Source organism: Lutra lutra, chromosome 14 (assembly GCF_902655055.1).
Source record: "Lutra lutra chromosome 14, mLutLut1.2, whole genome shotgun sequence".
Classification (NCBI taxonomy): Eukaryota; Metazoa; Chordata; class Mammalia; order Carnivora; family Mustelidae; genus Lutra; species Lutra lutra.
This window is the reverse complement of record NC_062291.1, coordinates 1,178,951-1,203,520: the sequence shown is the minus strand read 5'-3', so window position 1 is coordinate 1,203,520 and position 24,570 is coordinate 1,178,951. Positions and strand designations below refer to the sequence as shown.

The following is a 24,570-nucleotide window of genomic DNA, read 5'->3' as shown; positions in this document are numbered from 1 at the left end:
AGTTCTCGTCGTTTAATCCCGGACGAGCCCTTATATGTTATGCCCCGATAATGGGTCCGTGATTAAAGGAGCGAGACTGATATATAGCGAAGGTCAAGCAAAGCTTTATTTCACGCCAAGCATCAAGAATCTAACCGAACGCCTCATTCCTCCCACCGCCCCTGCCTGCTGCTTCTGTTGGCAGTGGTTCTTAACCTTTACAGGGCCACAGACCTTAAGCTCTAAAAAGAACCAGGGACCCTCCTTGCAGTGAAGCACACATATACAATTACACAGACTATCCTAAATAGAATTTCAAGAGGTTCTAAGGTCAAGTACCACTGGTCCACAGAGATCTCTGTCGAACACAAATCTAATTTCTAACTTTAAAATTTTCCGCGACCCCTATTGCCTGCGGGATAAACAACTCATTAGCAGATCATAATCTGACGGCAACGTGCCTTTAGTTACAGCAACAACAACATCAACATACTGAGTGTCTTCTGTGCGGCAGGCACTTTCCACATTCTTTCTAGTCTCTAGAAGAACCCCACAAAGAGTGAGTTTAATTCTTGATGTTTTGGAGCTAAGGAACATCTCAGAGAAGAGATGTGGTGGGTCTAAGGCCCCGCTGGTTTTTGTGACTCTAAAGGCAGCATCCCCCTCTCAGGCTCACTGTCCCACCTGCCCACTGGATTTGTGAATTCTCACAAATAGGGACAGAGCTCTGTGGAGGCTTAGTGGGTGCAGGTGGTATTAGCTGGGCACGCAGCTGCTGGCTGGAACTATCTGAGGTTCTTCAATTCTGCAGAAGTTGACGCTGCCTTTTGGCTGGGCCCTTGGCTGGGACTGTCGGCCAGAACTCCCACACTTCACCCCTCCATGCCGCTGGTGGCTTCCTCACAGCATGGCGGCCAGGCTCCAAGAGCGTTTCTTCCAAAAACAAGTTGGTAGCGCATGACTGTTTTACGCCCCAGCTAGGAAGTCTCATAGCCTCATTTCTACCATTCTCTCTTGCTTGAGGGAGTTACAAAGATCTGTCTAGTTTCAAGAGGAGGGGATATGGGTCTCCGCCTTCCATGGGCCATGTCAGCATCCCATTGCCAAAGAGTGCATGGGATGGGTGATACTGTGGTTCCCATCTTCAAAAAATACAATCTGCCACCAGAGGAATCAATATTAGTCAATTGAGAGTAGAAATGTTGAGTAGGTAGGCAGATGTTCAAGTCCAGAGAGCTCAGGGTCGAGGAAGTAAGATTTGGAGGCTTTAGGTATTGCTGGTATTAAAAACCATCTGGAATGGGAAGCCTGGGTGGCTCAATTGGTTAAGCTGCTGCCTTTGGCTCCGGTCATGATTCCAGCATCCTGGGATCGAGTCCCATATCCGACTCCTTGCTCCGCTGGGAGCCTGCTTCTCTCTCTCCCTCTGCCTGCTGCTTCCCCTGCTTGTGCTCTCTCTCTGTGTCAAATGGATAAATAAAATCTTAAAAAAAAAAAACAACCATCTGTAACAAGTAGAAAGAGGGAGAGGGGGGTTATCAAGCATTTATTGAGTGGTTATATACTCAGCTTTGTGGGAGATAGTTTGTGGAAACTTTGTGGATACTGTGTGGTAGGGCTCCTCGTGTGAGCGTAGAATTCAGCTCAGCTTCTGATTATGCATTTTTCTCTTGCTCCCTAGGCTCTTGATGGGGGAGCCCATGATCAGATCTAACAAGCCTCTTTTGTCCTCAGGAAGCTGACCTCTCTGCCCAGCTCAGAGTGCCCTCCGGCTTTCCCTGAATAACAACAGCCAAAGTATTCAGATTTTTAAAAACCTGAAAACCTTCAAAAGGGCAATATTGAGAAATAAAAGAACTGAATTATTCCATTGTTAAGCAACTTCATGTCAGGGTAAAAGGGAACAAGAAATTATGGTGGTGAAAGTATTCACTAAAGGTTAAAAAAAAAAAAAAGAAAAGAAAAGAAAAAGGAAAACGAAAGAAAAGAAAAAGGAAAACGAAAGAAAAGAAACCAGAAAGACGCTTTTCATCCTTAAGAGATCTGATGACGCTTAGAACCAAGGCTTCAGGTAAGAGCTTTATTTTAGGATCAGGCTAAATGCCAGACTGTTGAAAAAGGGAATCTGAGTATGGCACAGACAAGCTTTCATGATCTGGCCCTTTCCTTTCCAACCTTATTACAGTCCATTATATTCTGGTCACTCTACTCTCAAATCCCCTAACACGCTACACCTGTTGACCCCTCCATGGGTTTGCTCCCCTTTCTGATTCCTGGCAAACTCCTACTCATCCCTCAAAGTCAACCTCTACAAAGCAGGTGGTTGCAGCCACCCTTCGGGGTGCTTTTGTAGTCCTGTATTGTTTATCATGAGCAGACGGCCAGTTTCTCAAGGGCAGAAAGCTTAGGTGATACTTCGGCAGCCCCAGCACCCAGTAATGCTGGGCACAGAGCTGATCATTAATGTGGGGGAACGATGGCAGAAAGAAATGTAGATAAAATTAAATTTCCTTAAACCTTGCAGCCCACCGGCAAATATTTGAGGGAGCCAGTCCTCCGGGAAACTTCACAAACAGTCTTACTGTTAATGCTTTGCTAGAGGGAAAAACAACCTTAGCTTGACAGTAGCTAAACCTCCAGGATCCTGGGAGTCTTCTTTAGCATATGAAAGTCCTTTTGGAAACTTCCCTGGTCTTTACCTCCCTCCCCTTTCATCGCATATAATCAGTTGCTCCTCACAGTCCTGGGGGAAGCCCTTTCTGCCCACGGGTCCTGTCCCCGTGCTTTAATAAAACCCCCTTTTTGCACCAAAGACATTTCAAGAATTCTTTCTTGGCCATCAGCTCCGATGGCCCAACCAACATTACCACATCGATAATTACCACATTTTTTTCTGTTTTTGGAATGGATAGACTAACAATGCTCTTTAGTGTAAGAAAGCATTTAGTTTCTGCTCCCATTTCCTGGGTCTGGCTTCTCGACTTGCCTGGGTAAGGATTTTCACTGTGGAGAAGTCTCTTGCTTGTAAGGAAGCCCTGTGGCTTGGACAGGAGGACAGCATTATCCCCCAACCCTGGGGCTTGCTTTCTGCCTACTTCACAAATGGAAGTTAGGGAGCCTTACACTCACCATTTCCAATTTACTTCAGAGTTTGGCTCTTGTTCTGAACTACCCTAGCACAGTATCTGTTGACTCCCCTTCATAAACTCTGAATTGTCAGGAATCAATGGGCTTCACAAATCATTTCGATTACCTAAATGCACTGACTATCGAAGCTGGTCCTCATGCAGTTTTTGACGCTTGAAGAATGAGGGTAGAGGATGCGGACTATAGTATTTGTGAAGGTGACATGGCTGTTAGTGTTCTGGAACCTGGACTGGATCCTGATGGAAGAACCAAGCGGCACTCAGAGATCTTGGAGGACAGGAGGTTTATCTAACGCCATGGAGCTCAGAGGAGAGTGATCTCCAAAGATCTGAGCCCCAAGAACAAGCAAGGGAGTAATTCTAACACTTCTACTTCCACATACTTGGTACTTTGGGTGCGTGCGGAAAGTGGGTCAGGGAGAACCCGGAAGAGCCCTGGGGCAGGGACTGGGACTCCCCTGCTGGCTTAGTCGGCCATCTTTAGGACACAGGTTTTTCCTCATCATTAGGACAAGTGAGCTTGTCTTTCGGAAGCTCTGTGGTAGCATAAGGGGGATAGCAGAAGGCCCTGCATGTGTCCTGCAGTTACTTCTAGGGCTTACGGATAATATCCTCTGATTGTGCATGAGTGGGAAAAGCTGTCTCCAGAATGCTGAAGATTTTGAGGAAGTCACAGATGTACCAGAGAATTCCCTCCCTGTATTTCTCAAGAGAGATACTGTCTGTCAGTATCAGAGATATTGTCTGTCAGAGGTACTGGCTGTCACTACTAAGAAAGAAAGAGAAATAAAGGCTCTCCTCCTCTTTTGTTACCATACAAAACAGCCGTGATGTAGTTGTTTGCAGTACAGAGACTTTACAACAATGCTAACTGGTCTCAAACCAGACACGGATGTGAAAGTCCCGGCAGTCTACCTTCCATTCCAGTCTGCTCACCTCCACCTTCCATTCCAGTCTGCTCACCTCCACCTTCCATTCCAGTCTGCTCACCTCCGGGGCTCTCAGGAAATCTTGAGATTTTTCTCTGGAATCCTGGTTGCCCTTCTTCCTCTGGGGCATGCGTCTTCCCCGTGGGGGAATCACCAACCACCATAAGTAGAGATATTGCAAATGCAGTCTTGAGCACAGTGAACACATGCAGTGGTAGGAAGCCAAAGTCCAAACCGGAGGGGAGGTGGTGGGGGAGTGGGAGTAGGGAGGGGTGAATTTGCAAGAAAATACTGGGAAGAACTTGGAGAGAGGAAGTGAGGGAAACAGGAAACAGGAAGCATGGAGCCAGAACTTGGAACCAGGGAGGTCAGACCCAGTAAGAGAAAGTGAGAACCAAAGTGGTCTTTTCAAAAGAGGCTGCTCAGGATTTGTTCACCAAGACCGAAGCCTTGTCTTGATGCTCCACCTGGGACCGACAGGCAGGAGGGATTCACTGGCTGGCTAGGATCCGCTCCCAGCGTTCAGGTACAACTTCATCTTCAGTCCTCAATAGTGCCTTGAACTGAAATGCACAATGATAGGTGCGTAGATCTGAGCAGAGCTGGGGAGAGTCTCAGATCCAGGAGGTGAATGGGTGGGGCTGTGTGTGCTTTGGGTGCTGTGGTGGGAAGAGAGGTAACCCACAGGCGGGGGCTGTTTTTTTCTGTGAGTTTTCTCCTACTAAGTCCTTGGAAGGTTCTCTGTCTCCAAAAAGGGCACTGTGATTGGCTTCTGACCTAGAAAATAAAACATGCTTGCCTTTCCACTGCTGTGGGGCCCTATTTGAACCAAGCAACACTAGCAGTTGAGACTTCCATCCTGAAATCTGTAACATTATCTCATCTTTGGGTCATGGTATATTTGGGACCAGACACAGGAGGAGACTAGAATTTTCACATGCTATTCTTAGGCGCCACGAAGGCAGGCTCTGTGTCTATATTCCTCCTTCCTGTGTCTCCAGTAGATAGCCCAGTGCTGGGTACTATGTACTCAGTACATATCTGTTGAATAAATAAATGACCCCACCCCCAGGTTTAAATGTTACAGGACCCTGGCTCGTATTTCCAACAGATGGGCTAGTGGTTGTGTTATGAGACACATTCCCCAAGCCTCCCCATATCAGACCACTGTATTTCTTTTTCCTTTTAGCTTCTGCCTTAGGCACAGGAAAAGATATCGCAGGGGTTGGGGAGAGGTTGGGGGAGGAAGTGAATCTGAAATTAAGCTAAAAGCATATAATCCTGTCCCTACACAGTCTTTATGTTTTCTCCCCCCTTTCCCTTGTATTTAGCTATGTGGCTGTGCAAAATTTTACCCCAGAAGGTAGCAGTTTGAAACAACGAATATGATCTCACCTAGTTTCCAACGGTTGGAAATCTGGCCCATGGGGTGGTTCTGGCTCACATTCTCCCACAAGGTCTGTTTGTTGGCCAGGGCTGCAGTCATCTGAAGGCTCGACTGGGTGGGAGAGCGGCTTCTAAAAAGTCTCACTCATGAGACTGCTGACTTGCCCTGTGGGCCTCTCTGAAGACTGCTCGACTATCCTTACAACACAGCTGGCTGTGGTCAGAGCAAGTGAAGGTGAGTGAGAGGGGACAGTACAAGAAGGAGGGAAAGAGAAAGACCCAGGGGAGTGGGGAGGAAGGGCACCTGCTCTCTGAAATCCTACACTGCAATTTTTGCCTGACTCTATTCTTTGGAAGTAAGTAACTACATCCTGCCCACACCCCAGAGGGGGACAATTAAGCCCCACCTTTTGAAGGGAGGAGTCCCAAAGATTTTGTGGAAATATTTTGAAGCTACCACAGCCTTCAGTCAGAGTCTCCATCCTCCTGGCCATATTCCTGCTTCCCATTTGCCCTTTTTCTCGTAAATCGGCTAATCCTCATACCTCTAAGCTAACTTTCTCATAAGTTAACTAATGCTACAGGAATTGTAAGCTTCCTATAGATTCTCTCAGGCCCAGGAATCCTGATACCCGCCTCCCTCAATTTTTTTTTTCATAACTGAATGTCTCTTATTAATTGCATTAATGCATTAATTGCATACAAATACAGAGGGCTCATCAATTCACTCATCCAAACATGCTTCCCATTTTTAAAAGGGACAAAGAGACTCCTCACTCTGTAAAGTACGTCTTTAACCTAAAGGAGGGACTCTGCTGGTAGTGTTAAGTGTGGTGAATGTCTGAGGCAGAGCCGCACTAGTCCCACGGTGCCACAAGGTGACTCTGCTGGAGGGAGGTATGAACACATAAGAGGAAAGGCTTACTGAGACCTGCTCTCCAAAGTGCTCTCTTTGTTCTTTCTGGTTTTTTTTCTGTTTCTTTGTCTCCATCTCTCTAGTCTTCTGTCTCCACCAACCCCCCCCCCCCCCGCCCCGCCGTGTGTGTGTGTGTGTGTGTGTGTGTGTGTGTGTGTGTGTGTGTGTCTTTGCTCAGTGGCTTAAAGTGGCATTCAAACACTTCCTCCCCCAACTCTGCACTGTTGGCACCTCTTCTGGTTCTTAGAAGCTCTTTTCTCTTTTCCCCTCTCTAACTGCCTACCCACTTCTGCCGCAGGTATTATTATTAGCAGATCTGGGGACAATTACTTGTTTCATTCAAACAAAAAAGAAAGAAACCCCATGCATAATGAAGCCATAGACTTCAGTTTAAAGAAGTTGTATTTCAAACTGGGTATAACAGAAAATGCTTCTTAAATAAAACTTGTTTTCCTGATTCTGAAAGCAATACATAGGAGTTCCAGGGAATTTGGATTTTACAAAGAAGAAGCACAAAGAAGAACATTACAACAGTTGATTATTCTATGATCAGAGATAACTGAGGTTAACATTATGATATATGTCCTTTAGTCTTTTACATAAACACACACACACTATTGGGATATTATATACATGTTGTTTCACAATCTGCTTTTTTCTTTTTTTTTAATTTGAAAAAAATTTATTAAGATTTTTATTTGAGAGAGAGAGAGAGAGCACTACGTGCATGCATGAGTGGGAGGTGGGGCAGGGGAGAGGGAAAAGCAGACTCCCTGCTGAGCAGGGAGTCCTCAGCAGGGAGTCCTGGGGCTCTGTCCCAGGACCTGAGATCAGGACCTGAGCCAAGGCAGATGCTTAACTGACTGAACCACACAGGCACGCCTCTACTTACTGTTTTTCTCATTAATATTTTATGGTGGACATTTTCCCATGCTAGTATTTTTCTTTTCCTTTTTTTTTTTTTTAAGATTTTATTTATTTGTCAGAGAGAGAGAGAGGGAGAGAGAGCAAGCACAGGCAGACAGAATGGCAGGCAGAGGCAGAGGGAGAAGCAGGCTCCCTGCTGAGCAAGGAGCCCGATGTGGGACTCTATCCCAGGACGCTGGGATCATGACCCGAGCCGAAGGCAGCTGCTTAACCAACTGAGCCACCCAGGCATCCCCCATGCTAGTATTTTTCTATAAAAATATTTTAAGTTACTACATAGTAATCTACTATACACTACATCAAAATTAAAATTTATTTAATTTACTGTTCTTGGACATTTAAGATATCTCTGCCTTCCTCTACACACTTTTTTTTTTTTTTTTTGCTGTTAACAATAATACTGTGTTGAACCTTCTCGTATTTAAATCTTTATCCACATCTATAGTTATTTCCTTAGCATAATTCCTAAAAATAGAACTGGTGGATTAAAAGGATACACACTGTAGGTTCTTGGTACATGGAGCCAAATTAATGTTCAGAAGGGTTTTGCTAATTTCTGCTCTTGTTAATATATAAGAATGCCGTTTTTCTATACTCTAGACAACATTGACTATCATCATTTTTTTTTTTCTCTGTTGGTTTTTAGTTTGATTTTATTGTGGTCAGAAAAATACACTTTCTATTACTTTAATCCTTTTAAATTTATTGAGGTCTGTTTTATAAGCCAGAATGTTGTCTGTCTTGGTCAGTGTCTCATGCACACTTGAAAAGAATGTGTATTCTGCTATTTTTAGGTAGAGTGTTTTGTGTCACTTAGGGCCAGTAGGTTGATAATGTTGTTGAAATCTTCTGTATCTTTTGCTGACTTTCTATCACCTTATTCTATCAATTACTAAGAGAAAAATGTTAGACTATCCCACTATAATTTTGCATTTGTCTATTTTTCCTTTCTATCCGCTTTTGCTTTCTGTGTTTTCAAGCTCTGTTATTAGGGGCTTTGTTTCAAGCTCTGTTATTATATTTGGCCTTGTTATATCTTTTCAAAGAATTGACCTACTTGTAATAAAGTAATGTTTATCTTTTTTTTTCCATTTTACTGGTAAATACTTAACATATATCACTGTGTACATTTGAGTGGTCAGCATGATTGTTTAACGTACATATATTATAAAATGATTACCATGGGAGGTTTATCTCATATGGATAAAATCGTAAGAAAGAAAAAAAAAACTATGTCTTTGTGATGAGTACTTTCAGAATATACTCTCTAACAACTTTCCTTTATATCGTAGAGCAGTGTTAACTATAGTTACCATGATGTACATTACATCCTCTCTCTCTCTCTCTCTCTCTCTCTCTCTCTATATATATATATATATATATATATATATATAGTTAGACTGGTAAATAGAACAGAGCCACATACTTGATTTTGGGTGTATTTTGGTCTGTTAGAAGAAACTGTGTCCCAAAATTTTAAAGAAAGAAAAGCTTATACATATACAAAAATAGGGGTAAACACGATGAAGGGATAGAATGTGACTATAAAGATGGAAATTTAAAAAGATTCTAAAAAGGCAATTGGTAAGATAAGAAGTTGGTTAATAAAAGAAAAAAAAGGAGAGAATGTAATCAGGCTGGAGACTAGAACAAAGCCATATGCTAGATTTAGGGGATATTTTGATCTGTTAGAAGAAACTGTATCACAAAATTTTAAAGGAAGAAAAACTTATATGTATACAGAAAATAAGGTTAAATACAATGATGGGATAGATTGTGACTGTAACAGTGAAAATTAAAAAAATATTTTTAAAGTGTATTGATAAAATAGTTAAAATAGGTTAATATAAGAAAGAGGAAAAATTAAAAAAATGGAATAAGAAAAAATAAAATTAAAAAAATTTAACTTTGCAAGACTAAAGAATCATGGGAAAAAAGCCATGAATTCTATGAGTTGCTTTCCCCTACTCTGGAGTCCGCATCTTGTTGATCAGTAAACTTGGTCTTGGCTGGATGTTCTTGCTGATCTTCTGGGGGAGCGACTTGTTGCCGTGATTCTCAAATGTCTTTGCCAGAGGCGGAATTGCACCGCCCTTGCCAGGGGCCAGGCTAAGTAATCTGCTCGGGTTCACTCTTGGGAGCTTTTGATCCCTGAATGCTTTCCGTACTGCTTTGGAGGACAGGAATGAAAATGGCGGCCACCCAGTCTCCAGCCTGGAGGAGCTGAGAGCTCAGGGCCCCACTCCTCAGTGTGCCCTTGGAGAAAAGTGGTCAATCCCTCCCATCTCCCTGGTCTCTGGCCACGCTCTGAGCTCACCTGCCCCTGACCAAGTGTTTCTGTCTCTCATGCATGGCCCTGTTTGGAGTCTCCAAACCCAGCAGATTCCTGCCATTCGTTCCTTTGTCACTCCCTGTGGGGGAGGAAGGTGAGTCTCCCTGAAACTGCCACTTGTGGGGTCTCTGCTCGAAGAGCAGTGGCCCGACTGTGCTGCGGATCACAGTTTAAGGTAACCCTGAGCTGAGAGCTCACTCCTCAGCTCTGTCTCTGTAGCCGGCTTCTCTGCCCTGATACCTGCGAGCTCTGCCATACTCAGACACCCCCGCTCTTTCTGTGACTCTGAGGGACCTGAGACCTCACTGTTCCAATGGGGACTCCACCCCCCCACCCACCCCCCCCTTAGCCTCTGGAGCGACGTCCCCCATTGGAGCAGATTTCTAAAGGTTCTGGTTTTGTGCTCTGCTGCTCCACTGCTTGCTGGGAGCTGCCCCTCCCCCCATCTCTCTTCCTGTATGTCACCTTGGATTCACTTCTCTGCATGTCCTATCTTCCAGAAAGTGGTCAATTTTCTGTTCCTAGAATTGCTGCTCTTCCTCCCTTCAATCTCCTGTTGAGTTTGCATGTGTTCGGAATGCTTTGATAACTGTCTACTTGAACTCCTGAGACCTGAATGATATTTAGGTCTTCTTCTCCTCCACCATCTTACTCCTCTGCTCCCACTTTTTTCATATAATTCTTGATGCAGTTGGATTCAGTTTATTGTCTTGAATTTTTACCTATTTCTTCCATTCTTCCATCTATCCTTTCTTCTTTCCTTTTTTTTTTTTTTTTTTTTTTTTGCCTTCTTTTGGATTGATTCAGTACTTCTTAGAGTTCTCTTTATCTCTGCTCTTGGCTTTTTAGCTATACCTCTTTGTTTTATTATTATTGTTATGAAAAATTTATTTGTTTATTTTAGAGAGAGAGAGAGCACATGTGGGAGGGGTAGAGAGAGAGAGAGGGAGAGAGGATCTCAAGCAGACTCTGTGCTGAGCACAGAGTTTGATGTGGGACTCGATCTCACAACCCTAAGATCACGACCCGAGCTGATACCAAGAGTCAAATATTTAACCAAATGTGCCACCCAGGTGTTCCTGTTTTATTATTATTCTTTAGTGATTACTCTAGGGTAGGAAATATACATCTTTAACTTGTCACAGTCTGGTACACATGGTGTGAGAACCATACGACAGTATACTTCCATTTCTGTCCCCCATCCTAGATGTTATTGTTACCATCCATTTAATGTCTACATATGTTATAAACTCCATAATACCTTGGAGTTTTTTTGCTTTAGATCAAAGGTTGGCAAACTTTTTGTGTAAAGAGTCAGAATGTAAATATTTTAGATTTTGAGGACCATACAGTCTCTATTGCAACTGCCTAACCCTGCCATTGTAACACAATAACAATGCAAATAATAAAAAAAAAAAAAAATAAATAAATAAATAAACATGACCATCTCAGTAAACTTTACTTACAAACACAGGCAGCAGGCAGGATTTGACCTGTGAGCTATAGTTTGTGAACCCTGCTTTAAATGATAAAAAATTATATACTAAAAACCAAGATTTTTAAAAAAGATTTATTTATTTGAGAGAGAGAGAGTATATGAGCAGAGGGAGGGGCAGAAGGAGAGGGAGAAAGAATCCTTAAGCAGACTCCCTGCCGAGCAAGGAGCCCAACATGGGGCTTGATCCCAGGACCCCAAGATCATGACCTGAGCAGATATCAAGAGTCAGCCACTCAACTGGCTAAGCTACCCAGGTGAACCAAAGAACAAGATATTTTTAAATATTAACCCACATGTCACCATATCTGTCACTCTTCTCCCTCTCACCTTTTTGAGATCTCTCAGCCAACACACAAGAAGAGCTGAAGAATCAATTGCCACCACTCCGTGCACTCACCTATGAATAAAGGCTTTCAGCTTTGGGCCTGGGCCTCTGTGGAGGTCAAGATTACCTGTGGGTTTCAGAGTGCCTTTGGCCACACATATTGCCTTTCTGCCATTACTTCCTTCCCTCTTCATCCTCTTCCTGCTTTGGAAGGCCAAATGACAGACTCATGGGTGAATCATTTTGTGTTCCCAGGCCTGGAACTGGACAGCTACACTACTTCCTAGTTTTCTAGGCTTGTGAGGTATCTTTTCTATGTCTTCTACATTCCAAAATTCTAAGAAATAAGTTTGGTGGTATTTGACTTGCTTAAAATCATATAAACTGAAGTTTTCTCATTCCAGTCTATCTCTGGAATAGTTTTTTTTTTTTTTAAACCAAGAACCTTAAATTAATCAATTACTTATTTATTTATCAATATGTTCAGTTAGTCACCATAGAGCACACCATTAGTTTTTGATGTAATGTTCAATGATTCATTAGTTGCAGGTAACATCCAGTGCTCATCATAACATGTACTCTCCTTAATACCCTTCATCTGGTTACCTCATGGAACACAATTTTTGAAGTCACAATTAGGCCACTGAGGTAGGTAAATTGGTTAAGCATCTTCCTTTGGCTCAGGTCATGATCCCAGGGTCCTGGGACTCCCTGCTCAGTGGGGAGTCTGCTTCTCCCTCTGTCTCTCCCCTCTGTTTGTGTGCCCATGAGTGCTCTCTCTTTCTCTCGAGAATAAATGAATAAAATCTTAAAAAATAAAGTGAGGATTAATGTGTCTCTAGGACAGTTCTGTTTCACACCTGTTGTCTGAATGTAATTATTAATCCCACCCCCATTCACTCACAGAAAGTCTTATGAGATGAAGAGTTATATGGTCATATGAAGTTAAGAGACCTTAAGTCCAGTTTTGCTACAACCTAATCTGTTTTCTCATCTGTTAAGTGAGTCTAACAACAATTCTCATAAATGTTATGAAGGCAGATGAAAGATGAAAAGGAAGTGCTTTGAACTTGCTAGAAGAAAGTCACTCTAGAAATCCAAGGTGGTTTATATTCTTATTATAATTTTTATTATGCCTGATGGCTGTAACAGATGTCCTCTGACTTAGGCACTAGCTAAAACTTTATACTGGGTTCATAATTTTGTACATTTAATTACATATTCTTATGAATTTATATATTTTTTGAGATGCCTTCTCTTTTTCTGAAGATCTTAAATTGTCTTTACCTCTCTCTCACTTTTTCCCCCTTAAACTTCCTACCTTCCAATCTTTCCCAATCTCTCCTCAAAAAGCAGTGGATGGCTTTTGTGATGTGGGTGTTGGGGTATCTATTGGGGGGCCATGTCTGGGCAACAGGATGGGCTCCAGCAGCTCTCCACTGTCTAGACTAGGGGTTGGCAAACTTTTCTGCAAGGGGCCAGAGAGTAACAATTTTAGACTTTGCAGACCCCATGGCTTCTGTTGCAACTACTCATCTCTGACTTTGTAGTACAGAAGCAACCATAGATAATAGAAAACAAGGGAGGGTGTTTGTGTTTCAATAAAGCTTTATTTATTAAAAGGGCCTTGGGTCATAGTTTGCTGGTCGTGTATTCTAGAGGACTGTTAGAGGGCCCTGATTTAACCTGGGCTCTCATCTCAAAAAGCCATTCTAAACCAGGTGTAGGAGACATGTTAACCCTTAAAGGAGATCTCAGGGATTCTTTCTTCAAGGGCTAAATAACAACAACTTTCCCATCCCTCTGTTGATAAAATGGAGTTTTCTTAGGATGATGATAGATCAGTGTAGGTTTATTCATGATCAGACAATTAAGGAGATTAAGATTTTACGTATTGACCAGTCAACTAACAGTCACTGGGAAAAATTAAATCTAAGTGACTAGTTTATAAGGCCATGCCAAACACTTGCAGTGGGCAGAGAACCCCACAGCACAGATCTCTTTTCACCTACCCTTTTGACTTTCCTACTGCTGTCCACCTCATTTCCATATTTACCTCCTTTGGGGAAAAAAGAAAAAGTTCTTTGTTTTTATGTGGGCAAGTTCTCCTGCAAGAGCCACTCAAGGGAGGTGGGAGGGTGGTTTCAGAGATCCAGTAATTGGAGGTAAATATTGCCGCTCTGCAAGAATGAGGGGGTGTTGACAGCATATTTTAGCTCAAACTAGGTTCCCTCTGCTCCTTGTTATGGTGCTGACTTTAGGATGGTTTTGCCAGTCAACGCACGGGTCTCCTGAGACAATGGCTGCAATGGAGTCTCATTGTTGGTTTCATTGTTGCGTCCAGTGTCTCTGACAAGGTGGTGATTAGGGCAGAGTAAATGGGCCCTTATGTCCACCAGTCTCAGAGGGCTGAAGGGTCAGCGAGCACTCATTGATCCCGTTGTAATACAGCCATGGAACTTCTTTATAGGCTCTGAGTTTCTATCACAGGGCCCTGCCGAGGGCCTTAGCAAGAGACGGCGATTGGCAGCAGGACCTCTGAGAGCAGCTCTTCTTGGAGGCATCCTTGTTTCTGGCTATGATTGAACAATTCTGAGTTACTGAAAGCAGTAAATTTGCAGTTCCCAATTTATGTGTATGTTAGGAGCCAAAAGTTTCTAGTAAGTCAGTTGTATGGAACTTGGAATGTACTCTCATGAAACAATGTCGTGTGTTGTCATCAGGTGGATGCTAGCTTACTTATACCTATGTAACCCATAGTGAACTGGTCTATTAATAGTGAAAAACCTGACCAGTATGGTACAGAGAGCATTGGTGGGGCAGACAGCAGATATTGGTGGGATCATGCCTCCCCACAATCCCCAGGAGCACCAGAAGCTCCCTACCTTCTCACCCCCTCCACCATCACAGAAACTTGCTGTGGGTTTCAAGGCCTGAGAAGCCCAGCGGGCAGGAGGAGGAAGGGCTGGCTCTTGGCCCCAGGGCAGTGGCTGGAGGCAGCTGTAGATGAGACAGTGGTCCTGCCTGGGAACCACGAAACCGCATCTAGGTCCCAGCTGACTCTTTTATATTACTAAATACAATAATGTTTGTGGTTTCTCTTAATCCAGTAGTAATTAGAATTCATTTTAGAAAACTTAGAACATGTAAGTAAGCAGAAGGAAGGACATTTAAATATTCCTTATTGTCACTGATCTGGTAGACAGACTTCAAGAGTTTCTCTATAAATGTGTATATACATATATATTCTCACACTTCACATAACATTTATAGCCTGCTCTTCATTTAATAACGTGAACATTTTTCATGTCATTAAATATTTTCCTACAGCATTTCAAAATGCCTGGATATATACCATAATGTATTTAACCAACCTTCTACTATTGGACTATTAGGCTTTTCTATCAAAAATCACCCTGTGATGAAGCCCTCAGAGTTGTGATCATCACACAGATCCACAGTTTTTTCTTTTGGATAGTTCTAAAAGGGGACAAAGCATGTGTGTGAATTAAGACATTTAATAACTTATTTTCAAAGTACCTTCTGTCCCCAGTTTGTGAGAAAACTTACCTCTACCTTACCAACACTTGATATTAAAAAATTTAGAGGGTGTGTGCTGTGGTGAGTGCTGTGAAGTGTGCAAACCTGACGATTCACAGACCTGTACCCCTGGGGCTAAAGATACATTATATGTTTATAAAAAAATTAAAAAAAAATTAGAGGGGTGCCTTGGTGGCTCAGTGGGTTAAAGCCTCTGCCTTCAGCTCAGGTCATGATCTCAGGGTCCTGGGATCGAGCCCCACGTCGGGCTCTCTGCTCATCAGGGAGACTGTTTCCCTCTCTCTCTCTGCCTGCCTCTCTGCCTACTTGTGATCTGTCTGTCAAATAAATAAATAAAATCTTTAAAAAAATTTAGAGACTCTACTAAAATGATAAACAGAACATAGTAGTAGGTTTGGTCGCATTTTTCTTTTTCTTTTTTTTTTTTTTTTTTTTGAGTACTGGTGAGCTTGTACATGGTTACATGTTTATGAGCCCTTTTGTGAATCTACTGCTTTCTTCTTTAAATCACAACACTGGTGTCTTTGGACTGTCACAGCCCTTTGGAACAGAAGTGAATGGATCCAGGGTTATTACCCTTTGAAATGTAAACACACACAAACCTTCCCAGGGTAATTAATTCTGTCTCTACCTCCCAAGTCTTGTCCTCACTCCCTCATCCTCTGACCCAGGCTGCCCTCAAGTCTAGAATCGCCAACATTCATGTGGTTTCCTATCGCTCCCAGTGGGGACCCCGTGCGGTGAGGTTTCCTTGTCTGTTCGGAACTGTGAGCTTTTACGGTGATAGGAATGGAGGCTGAAATTGGATCAGTAAGACAACTGGGACTCCCGGAAGGCCTTAAATCCAGGAAATATCCATCTGTTAAGAGCAGACGTTTGGGTTGTTTCCAGCTGTTGGCTGTAGCAAATAAACCTGCTAGAAATGCTGGGGTATTTGGAGGACCTGGGCACCTGGTTTGTCTTGGGTGTTTATCTAGGAGTGGAACTGTGGGTCTGAGCGCAGGTGTAGATATTGTTAAACCGTTTTCCAAAAATCCCCAATTTATACTCCAACCAAGCTGTGGATGAGTCCAAAGTGTTTTAAGTTTTCACTGACTTTTGATATTTTCAGACTTCTAACTTTAAAGTTATCCTGGAAGGCTTCATATTTCTTTTAATAAGCTAATGTGGTACCACATATAATTTGTATTTTCTCTTTGTCCATTTTCACTTAGTTTCGTTTTTTTTTTTTTTTTTTTAAGATTTTATTTATTTATTTGACAGAGAGAGATCACAAGTAGGCAGAGAGGCAGGCAGAGAGAGAGGAGGAAGCAGGCTCCCTGATGAGCAGAGAGCCCGATGCGGGGCTCGATCCCAGGACCCCGAGATCATGACCTGAGCCGAAGGCAGCGGCTTAACCCACTGAGCCACCCAGGCGCCCCACACTTAGTTTAGTTTTAACATAGATCTTTCAATCGCTCTAATCTATAGACACTGCATTTTGTAGAAACACCCTACTTTCTAAGATTTTATGCAACACTTTCTAACAAAAAAATTCTGGGTATATTTCCTTTACGATTAATTTGCTCCCTTCTATGTGCTATCTATAAACAAAGACTGACTCGGGCTCATAGCCTGGCCTTACAGCTTATTAGCTGTGTGCCCTTGGGCACGTTACTTATCTCTGAGCTTTGGGTTCCCCACCTGTGGAGTAGGAATAACAAAATCTACCTCTTAGGATTGTTGGGATGGTAAACGAGAGAGCATAGGTAAAGTGTCTAGCATGTAATACACACTCAGTAAATACTAGTTTCCTTCTGTGCTGGAGGCAAAGATATTCAGGTGCCTCTTTAGTGTTTTTGCCTCATTAGTTCAGAGAGCTATTAAAAATGGGTATTGCCTTACTTATCTGCTAACTATACCTAGCTATTGGCAAGAAACCCAAACCATTCGAGCACTGCCTTGATTTCATTTTGCTATTGGTTTGCCCTATGCACCAGATGAATCTAAACACACTGTATGGGGGTGTTTAACCCCCATATAGGGTGTTAAACCTCTGCCTTTGGCTCAGGTCATGATCTCAGGGTCCTGGGATCCAGGCCCACATCGGACTCTCTGCTCAGCAGGAGGCCTGCTTCCCCTACCGCACCCCCCCCACCACCGTCTATTTGTGATCTCTCTGTCAAATAAATAAATAAAATCTTAAAAAAAAAAAAAAACCCAAAACCCTGTATGACCTTCCTGATCTTGCTGCAGGACAGAAATGTAATATAAATCAATATAAAATGTGATCTTCTGGTGCTCAGAGTGACATCAGACAAAATGGTGGCCTTGCGGTTGTGATTTTGAGAGACTTACGCAGATTTGTCGGTTGGAATTCTGTCTCTCACACTCTCTTTTTCTTTTTTGCCACATGTTGTGCACATTCCTTCAGACCTTGACATTTACCTCTGTCTTCTAGATGGCTGGCCTGCTGGCTCCCCCGTTTTGTTAGAACTTTGCCAAGTAGCTTGGAAGAGGGGACCCCCTTTGTATTCTGGAGCCAACTTCATGTGCACTGGATGAGAATCCATCTCTGCCACCAGGTGAAGGTGTTAGCACCCAGTCCACTTGACCCCGATCCTATTTATTGATGCGAACACTTTGAAAATGGATGGCTAACCAACAGAGGATGAAAAATTCAGGATGCTCAAAAATGCTAATGATTACAAAAAAAAAAAAAAAAAAAAAAGAGGCAGCTTGTGCTTACAGTAGGTGCCTTGAAAATTCTCAGCACTTCTCTTCTTGTCTTCGCTCCCTCCCTCCCACCAGTGGGCACACACAGGCTAAGAGGGACTGGCATCAACAAGATCCTGGCTCGCTTAATAAGGAGAAGTCATTGTCCATCAAGTGTTCAAATACAGACTCAACAGGGAAAAAGGAACACTTTTTCTTCCCAAGGTTAAGCACAGTGCCATTTGGAACAAGGAATCTCAGTGGAGAGTAGGACTTAACTTTCTTTTTGGAGGCTGTCTAGGAACATCCAATACTGTGAATGAAGCCCACTGAACAGTCCTGAATAAGGCATATCCTCTCAGTCTCAGGAAGGCATTCCTGGTCTCTGCGTCATGGCTGTCACCAGGGTTTCTAACCCTCCCCTTTCCCTTGAGCTACAGTGCCAGGTGTCTAAATGGCCCCAAGCCAATACTTCTTGGGGTGTTCACTAAACTTTCCAAAGTGAATTAATCATCTTATTTCCCTTGCTGGTTTTTCTCCTTGTTCCTCTTGTTCCTGTTAATGGTACCGTTGTTTTCTCCGGCCACTCTTTCCACACTGCTCAAAAAAGGTGTGACTTATTGCTTTAAGCGAAGTGCTTGCATATCATTAACTGCCCGTGAATTCCCAATATCCATTCATTTCTTCTTTCACAGTAATAGGATTTTCATCTGAGTTGTCCAGGATCAAGACTCTATTTCTTTTAGATTTTCATTTCCATTCCTTTGCCCCTGGGTGTGGCCAAAGGGCTGTGCAACTTCTAGGTCATGTTCTTAAAGGAAAGGAGTGTGATTCCATCTACTCCTTTCTCCATCCTGCTGCGAAGACCATGGAGAAAACAGAGCAAGACACCTGGGAGAACACCAACGAGGACAACACTATAAGGATGTCAGAGTGACTGGAAAGGAAGAACCTTGTCTTAGACACATGAGGCTACCATATAAGCCTTGGGTTCCCACGTGTGTGCACTATTACAGGAGAGAGAGAGAGTGATGTCTACTTTAACTCCTAGTTATTTTTGGTCTCTGTTAGAACACTTGACATTTATCCCAATGAAAACAGCGTCCTGAGAGGCCCAGTGGCCCCCAAGTTCTGCCTTGGAGTTCAGTTCACTTGTAAGATTGGGCTCTGATTTGAAGGCAGAATTTGGATGCCAATAATAATGGCAGCTAGAGGAGTTGTGTTGACAGCTCCTACCATATTAGTTGGAAATACAGAGGCTCAAAATCTCCACATCATGTTTACTTCTCTTCTTGTCTTCTACAGTCGCCCAGATTGTCACACACTGAATCTTGCCTCTTTTGACAGCAAATGTCTCTTGCATTACTCTCTCCTTCTTGTCTCCAGATCCTCAGGGCTTGGGGTCCAGGTGACATTACGGCTTCCTAGAACCTTTCTCTACCTTTCTTCTTTCTATTCTCCTATCTTTTCTATATTTTAATATCAGATTAGTCTTTGTAAAATAGTTATTTCAGTATCTTGATTCCCCTTGTGGGGTTTTAGAGAATGACCCCTATTTTATTGATAACTTTATCTGACCTCATCTGCCATCTCTCAAGTGAATTTTCCTCATCTACCAGGTTAGTCATGCTGTCCTCAGAAACCTGTAAGTTCTCTTTCTTCATGTCTTTGCTCATAGGGCCTACTGATTGTGGTGACTTTCCCTTTTGCTTTCCCTCTCCAAATTGACCCAGACCCCACAGCGAGAAGGCCAAGCCTGTGCCAGCTTACTCTGACCTCTGCGTTGTCTGAAGTTCCCACATCACCGGCCGTGGGCCATTTAATTATTCTTGGTATGCTGTGTCTCTTACTAATTCCACTAGTTCATAGAATTGTTAGCATTTGGGGGTTGTCAATGATTCGGATGTGTTTTACCCCAGCTAGAATATACATTCAAATAGAGCTAATCCGATCCCCCCCTTTTTTTACCATGTGCCTTCCCCCTACTACTGCTTTGATCATATTAGAACAAAAGTGAGTCAAACTCCATTGGGGCAACCACAGTATTTATGATGGGGTTCCCTGCACAGCACGCTTTACACCTTGGCTTTCAGGTAGTCTTCTTCACCCCTCCCCGCTCCACCTGGTACCCTTTGAAGTAAATCACAACCCTCACTTCCTGTTTGGAGTTTGGGGGACAGCAGTGATGTGAAAGCCCACTGTACATAAAGCAAGGAGGAGAGTGACCCAGCCAAGATCACAGGTTCCCGAGCTTTGCCCTTGAGGTGAATGAACAGATGACTGTCTATCTCACATGCCAGAAACAGAATCCCTCGGTCATAAGAAGCCATCCAGGGAAAGCCACATAGGCAATCTGCATGACTCAGCTTCACGAGGGTGGATTTTTTTCTCTAGCAGAGCCTGGATAGACTCAGAGATGACTTCTGATTCCAAAACAGTGACAGGCAAGTTGTGGGTGCGTGATAAATGCTTGCTGGCTGTCTGACCACTGAATGAAAGGCTCACCTTAACTTCAGCAGTGGAACACAGCTCTGACCTCAGAGACAAAACCATCCGGAACTTTCTCCTTTCCTTGTCATAGTGCTTCCTAAAGCCTTTCTCCAATTTCTAGCTAGACTGGTTTTCATTTCCTGCCTACTTTCTGCTTCTACCTGTTTTGTTTTTTGTGCATTTGACTATAGTTACCACATGGTAGAACAAACTACTATGGTGTCCTCAAGAATAATAAGGCTTTCTAGTGTGCTGTGGTTTTTATCATTATTATTACTACTATTGCTACTATTATTATTACTTTTGCAAGAGGCAGTGGACTTCAAAGGTTTGGTCTAGCATCTAAAATGGGGTGGAGGAGCAGCTGGGTGGCTCAGTGGGTTAAAGCCTCTGCCTTCAGCTCAGGTCATGATCTCAGGGTCCTGGGATCGAGCCCCGCTTTGGGCTCCCTGCTCAGTAGGGAGCCTGCGTCTCTCTCTCTCTCTCTGCCTGCCTCTGCCTACTTGTGATCTCTCTCTGTCAAATAAATAAATAAAATCTTAAAAAAAAAAAAAGTGGGGTGGAATTGACGGGCACTCAGATGCTTTGGGCAATTGGAAAACTCTTTTAACCCAGCGTGATTTCAGCGGTGTGGTAAATTCTGTTTAGAAAAAGAACTTGGGGGGATGCCTGGGTGGCTCAGTTGGTTGGACGACTGCCTTTGGCTCAGGTCATGATCCTGGAGTCCCGGGATCGAGTTCCGCAGGAGTCCCGGGATTGAGTCCCGCATTGGGCTCCCGGCTACGTGGGGAGTCTGCTTCTCTCTCTGACCTTCTCCTCGCTCATGCTCTCTCTCACTGTCTCTCTCTCAAATAAATAAATAAAATCTTTAAAAAAAAAAAAAGAAAAAGAACTTGGGTATCTTAGTAATTTAGCATTTATTTTGCTGACGGTAGCAGGTGTTTGCTTTGAAGCTTAGCAGTAAGACCAGGTAAGGCTGAGTCATAATGTCAATACTTTTTTTTTTTTGACTACAGCAATTTCTTTTCAGTTGAAGGAGCTTCTCTGTCAGTGAAAAGAAAGTCCCTGCTCTGCTGATTGTCTGATTGAGCAGAGAGCTGGGAGCAGCAGGGGCTGGGAGTTTGGTATGGAGCAGGTTGGGGTGTCGAGTGTGGTGCAGGGCCCACTATGGGGGCAGGGGAACAGCGTGCCAGCCCGCAGGGCCCCGGAAGCCCATGACTGGTTAAAGTTCCTGCAGGGCTGTCACCGTGATTTAAAGCTCCGAGAATATAAATTAGCAGGAGGTAGGTTGAGGGTGGATGGTGTCATTCTGGCCCTGAAAGGCCTTCATAAATCAGTGACAGCAGAGCCCCAGCCAACTCCCTTCCAGCTGGTTTCCGGAGGCCCTCCTTCCCACTCTGCTCAGACAAGTGGAAAGAAGTAATTCTGGAGAGGGTGGGATATGGGCCTGCCCTCCCCCCGAGCTGCCAGATCTGAGCCCTTGAGTTTCGCTAGAGCTGCAGGCTCTGCTCCCTGACAGTGAAAGCTTGGGATCCTTGCTCTGGGGATGGGGCTCCGAGTCTGGTCTTGGGAGGGATATGGCTTTGACGGTGGTGGTGAGGAGGGAGTCTTTCTGTCCCGTTGGATAAACACAATGGAGCTCTTGCCGAACAAGAATGGTTTGTTCCTTCCTTCTACCCTTTGTGCTTTGTTAACAGAATGTCCTGGCACATCTGGGCTCCAGCGCACTGCCAAAAGCTTAGCTCTGTCCTTGCACAAGACTGGGGGACACTGTCAGAAAGCTAAAGGCAGATGGAGGAGTGAAGATCCTGCCAAGATCCCCGGGATGTTTTTAGTTTTAAGGTCTGAACTCATTCCCCGCAGCCGTCCTCCCACCTCCACACCAGTCCATCAACACCTCCCTTTATCTAGGGTGGAGACCTGGGGTTCGGGGTGTCTTTTACGCCCCTTTGTAAAGCGAGAACACCCAGCGGTTGACACCAGCTGCCACGTTATTTCTCTTTGGCCTCTTCAGTTCTATTTTAGGGAAGAACCAAGAGTCCCTCTGAGGTCAGTTGCAGTCAACTTTGTCCCCCAACCTCGCTCACTTGTCCTGTTAAGCAAGTAGGCACAACGTCATCTCATCATCTGCGTAGCAGAAAGAAAGCAGAGTGGGAAGTCTGCCTTGTACTCAGTCCCCAGAACTGAGAAGTAAGATTCAGATATCTCTCCGCACCTCAGCCAATTTGCTCTCTTCTCTCCCCTGGAAGGCCAAATTCCTTTTACAAACCATGAAAGGTAATTTACTGGATGGCAGCTGGCAGAGCCTAGGCTTCCTGAGCTTGCCCCCTCTCTCTGTGGGCTGCTCAGCTCAGGGAGTGAGGGAATATTTTCACCGTCCAGGGGCAGAATGTCCACTTCTGGGAGGGGAGTGTGTGGGGCTCCCTCTTTCCTGGGGCTAGAGGTGAACTGCCTTAACTTTGGGACTCCCAAATGCTTTGTTGCTGGTTTGCTTGTTTGTTCCTCGGGATACAATAAGAAGGAGCAACAGACAGACGGAGCACCTGGAAATACTATCATTGCACACACACGGGAGGGCAGAATTATTTGTTCCTTAAGCGAAGCTCTGTGTCCCTTTTGCTTTCTGTATCCAGACCCTGGCTCTGTTGCTTGTTGGCTGTGTGACCTCATACAAATGACTTTACATCTCTGTGCCCCATTTCCCACAGCTGGTAGAAATAATTAATTAATAAAACCAAACAAATAGATACTGGTTAACAAACTCATAAAAACAGTACGATCCCCGTAATGCGGCTGTGAAGATGAAGTGAGAGCATAACCGGGAAGCTCCCTGAACAGCGCTGGGCACGAGGAAGGGCTCCAGCGCGTTCGCATCTGCTGGGTCTCTGGCGGCTTCTACCCCGGCTCTTACTCTCAGCCAAGCACCGGCGCTCGTTTCTCGGGTTTCCTTCGGGGTTTGACTTCAGGCCCCGGGACGACAAGCTCGCGGCTTCTGAGATCGCTCAAGCTGAACGATCGTTTGCATTTTAGGGACAGCTCTCAGCATTCCTCGGGGAAGCGGGGCGCTGGGCGCTGCCCCCTGCGGGGCCCCGGAAGGCCCAGCTCCCCGCCCCGCAGCGCGCGGTCCCCAGCATGGCGGCCGCCGCTCGCTGTCTTTGTGCCGCGTCCCGGCCGCCGCGCGCGTTGCCATCCCGACGCCCCGCGCGCGCCCGGGGAGGCCGGCAGGGGGCGCTCCGCGGCCGTGTCCGAGCCCCACGCGGAGCCCTGTGACCCGCACCGGCTTCTCCCCAGGAGTCCCCAGGCCGGTGCCTGTGGGTCTTGACCTTGGGAAGCTAGCAGCCGACCTTGGCACGGAGATGCGCCCCGCACGGGCGAAAATAGGCGTGTGCGCGACAGAGAGCCGTCCCTCGTGGCTGGGAGAGCTCCGCAGTCAGACGTGCCCCGGATGATGACCTTGCTTAGCTGTGTTACCTGGTGCCCGGGCCGAACCTCCCCTAGTGCAGTGTCTTTCCCTGTAAACAGGGAGAAGCCAACCGGCCATCCTGGGGCTGCTGGAAGAGTCCCTGTGTGGCTAACAGAGATCTGAGCCATGGAGGCGTTGAGGGGAGACTAGGTATCCTTACCCCGTAAACGCTGAGGCTACTTCAACCCCCACCCCCAACCGTTTGCAGGATCCTTTCTTCCTCCTGGCCCCACCACCTCCTCATTCTCACCCTTCAGCAGCATTTTCTCCCGCTGCTCTTCACCGTCTGTATCTGAGGCCTGTGACGGCTCATCCCACCGGTCCAGGGGACCTGGAGGAGAGGAGGAGCAAGCAGAGGGTTCCGAAGGCCAAGGGAAACCCTGTCTTATTTCCCTTCCCTTTTTAGGTACAGTCTACAAACCTCGCTGGGGTCCTAGTCACTTTGGAAGGTAAAATGAACCTCAAGCCGCTTGGCATACTCACCCTTACTCCAGGTGCCCTGCCAAGGATGCGGGATGTTGGCAAGAATAAAGCCCCAGAAGACCATTCTTTATGGCCCACCATCCCTGGGTATCTGGGCTGCTCCAGGGGACTGAGAGCCTGCTGGTGGTGGCAGTGGCCAGGAGGGACACAGGCCCAGCTGGGTCAGAAGAGGTCAGGCTTCAAAGGGTCACGGCTCAGCTTGGATTGGGGGTTGACCCAGGTGGTTTGGTTTGGGGCCCGTGTGGAAGTCTCTATGCATCCTGTCCTCTGAATCTCAGATGACGCTGGTGTGTTCTGCAGCTAGAGGGCTGGTATCCATGCTCTCTGTCCTCAGGGACAGGTTTCCTTCGTTTCCATTGGAAACTCTGGGTCTCTTAGTGGAGGGCTGAAAGTCCTGTGGGCAGAATGACAGACTTGTTTTAGCCCTCAAAGTCCTGCGTC

General features: G+C 45.0%; 1 long non-coding RNA gene across 1 annotated transcript; it reads left to right on the top strand.

The window, feature by feature from the left end:
• Positions 1-21,202: 21,202 nt before the first annotated feature.
• Positions 21,203-22,588, top strand: LOC125084772 (uncharacterized). The gene is made up of 3 exons (XR_007122696.1): positions 21,203-21,307; positions 21,881-22,025; positions 22,198-22,588. It is a non-coding gene; the product is annotated as an uncharacterized LOC125084772 (long non-coding RNA).
• The last annotated feature ends 1,982 nt before the right edge of the window (positions 22,589-24,570 follow it).